This window comes from Suncus etruscus, chromosome 3, assembly GCF_024139225.1.
Source record: "Suncus etruscus isolate mSunEtr1 chromosome 3, mSunEtr1.pri.cur, whole genome shotgun sequence".
Lineage (NCBI taxonomy): Eukaryota > Metazoa > Chordata > Mammalia > Eulipotyphla > Soricidae > Suncus > Suncus etruscus.
This window is the reverse complement of record NC_064850.1, coordinates 12854890-12857832: the sequence shown is the minus strand read 5'-3', so window position 1 is coordinate 12857832 and position 2943 is coordinate 12854890. Positions and strand designations below refer to the sequence as shown.

At 48.6% G+C, this 2943-nt stretch overlaps 1 non-coding gene across 1 annotated transcript; it reads right to left on the bottom strand.

Annotated features, from left to right (window-relative positions):
- Nucleotides 1–394: 394 nt before the first annotated feature.
- Nucleotides 395–501, bottom strand: LOC126005543 (U6 spliceosomal RNA). The gene has a single exon (XR_007494593.1). It is a non-coding gene; the product is annotated as a U6 spliceosomal RNA (small nuclear RNA).
- Between the last annotated feature and the right edge of the window lie 2442 nt (nucleotides 502–2943).

The following is a 2943-nucleotide window of genomic DNA, read 5'->3' as shown; positions in this document are numbered from 1 at the left end:
CACACAGTATTTGCTTAGGAGAAATAAATGAAAGATGATGAAGGAATTGCTTGGGAAGGAAGTCGGGGTCTTATAACAGCCTGATCACTTGTTTCCTGAGGTGCTGCCGCAGGACCCATGTGATTGTGAACAGATTTTGCAGGCCATGAAAATTCATGAGGTGCCCTCTCTGAAACCTAGGGTTTCAGAAACCTGGGCAAAACCAGGGCATTGGCGAGTGATTGCCTGGCCCTAAAGTCACAAGTGTACTGGGGCCTAGGAAGGTTGGGTACTGAGTTGGGGGCATCTTTAGAACCTCAGAAAGTCTTTTAGTCTTGTTCCTTGACCTCAAAGTTCAGATTGAGAGAGGGCCATTAGCAATGGGAGCACTGTGTTTTCTTTTTTTCCTTTTTTTAAAAATATGGAACGCTTCACGAATTTGCGTGTCATCCTTGCGCAGGGGCCATGCTAATCTTCTCTGTATCGTTCCAATTTTAGTATATGTGCCGCTTAAATGAGCACTCTTTTTTTCTTTTGGCCATACTCGACACTCAGGGTTACTCCTGGCTCTGTGCTCAGAAATCGTTCCTGGCTTGGGGGACTACATGGGATGCCGGGGATTGAACCCACGTCAGTGTCAGTCAAGTGCAAGGCAAACGTCCTACTTCTGTGCTGCTACTCTGGCCCAGCACTGTGCTTTCTGACCCTCCTCCCTGCTTATCTTCCACTCAACCTCTTCAGCCTAGAACTGAAGTGTGTTTGGTGGGGTGACAGTGGGCGGCATGACGGGGAGGTTTGGGGCCTCATTCAAAGATGCTGAAGAGTTATTCCCAGAGATTCAGGATTTACTCCCAGTGGTGCTCTGGGGACCATGCAGTTCCATGGATTTAACCAGGCCAGCTGAATGCCACGGATGCACCTTAACGCCTGTACTATCCCTCAAGTCCCAGAATTTCCATTTTGAACTTACAGGAAGATGCTCAGATAGTAAGGGATATGATGCTGGGGAAGCAGTTCTCTCCTACCCTTTCCTTTGTTGTTGGTGTTGTAGTGAGTAGAAGTTGCAATAATTTGAATAGGGTGCTCTTCTGGGGACCCCACTCTAGTCACAGTGCTCATCCACACACTGGACTGCCAAGGGCTGGAGATCACACACTGGGACAGTGGCCATTGGTGGGCACAAAAAGCATGACAGAGTAGCAAACGCTAGGGCTTGACTTCACCTTAGCTCTATAGCTAAGACATATATTCTTGTGCCCCTGGGAGGCAATTCTGCAAGGGGCCATCTGCCCTTGCTTGAAGAAGAGTGACTTTTGCCCAATGTACCTGTGAGGCAAAGCAGTCCTTCCAAATGACTACCACCTTTTTGTTTTGGGACCACGCCCAGTGTTTATAATTTTTTCCTGGCTCTGTACTCAAGGATCATTCCTGGAAGTGCTTGGGGGGACCATTTGGGATGCCAGAGATGAAATCTGGGTCAGCCATGTTCAAGGCAAGTGTCCTATCCTCTCTGCAATCTCTTTGGTCCCCACAATCTGTCTTTCCCTGTGTCCATTAAGAATGTACTAGTGTCCAATTTCTTCTCCAGGAATAGGGCTGGGGTAGGCCATGCTCAGATAGCACTGTCAGCAAGTCATTCTGCAGATGGATGTGTTCTGGTGTGAGGAACCTGGACCTCCACTGGGAGGGTCTGTTTCCTGAGCAAATGTCCACTTTACCTCATCGTTCAGGGCCTGCTTCCTGACCCATGGACTCAAGGTAAATGAAGTTCGAGCCCAGGATCTGGGAAAGATTCCAACCCCCATGTTTCCAGCGAAGAGGGCTTATATGCACTGGAAACCTTCAGGCCCCTTCAAGTAGTTTAACAGAACACAGCTATTTGATCCTTTCACAGAACATCTCAATGGCTTGATTTTCACTGTCAGCTCAATGTAGGGCATAGGAACAAAAAAATAGAACACAAAGGCCTCTTGGGCTTACTGGTTTACCCATCATATTCTACATTCCATAAAGTCTGAAGTCTGCTTTAGAATTCTATCTGATCCCTTGAGGAGTACTTGGTAGGCTGCCTTTCACCCACAAAGCATTCTTTGGGCCCTTCATCTAGGGTCACTGGTAGCCCAGATGTACCTCTGGGAAATCTAGAAAAAGGCACCCTGTGTCGGCTATGTGGCTATGTCTCTACCTAGGGGCACTGCTCACCAACTGCACATAGTAGCCAGAGGCCACCAGTGAATCTTACCAGCTCATTTTTCTTCTAGGAGAGGGAAAAGGAAAAAGCGATTCTTGCTGTTGTTAGGTTTCTGGAGGCCTCAGATGGGTGCCTTCCCATGCATGAGATCGAAGACTGAGAATTTGGAGCCATTTTGTCTTAGGGTCCACTTTTTCCTGGAACAGAGAACCCTGCCTTTGAAGTTAAGATGGTCCCCAGGGACAGAACAGCTGGTCAGTCTGCCCATAATCCTGCCAGGAAACCTCAGAGTAAATAGCCTTGGATTTGCTCATTTGGATGCTGGATGGGAATTTCCACGAACCCTAGACCGCCTTCTGAGAAAGAGAGGTTAGACCCTGGTACTCTTCTCCCCTCGTCTTTTCTCAGGCTTGGGTTTGTGGTTTGGACATCTGGGCACGGGGAGTTTTTACCTCATCTCTGCTTTCAGATCTAAATCCAATCACCTGTCAAGGGGTTGGCTTCCCTGCTTTGATGCATCCATTTGCAGAGTTCCCCATGGTGTGATCTGCAGGGGGGTGGGGGGTCCGGAAGCCTCCCTGTGGGATCTCAGGGGTATCATCTTCCCCAGCTGTGACCCAGCAAACTCACCTTTAAAACAGAACGAGCAGTGCACAGCACGTCCCAAACAGGAAGAGGCCGCATGAGGATGCCTGGTTTCAAGTTCAGTTAGGGGTTTCTCTAAATGGATCCCTGAATAGACCCAGCCCCAAATCCCGAAAAAGAATCAGCGA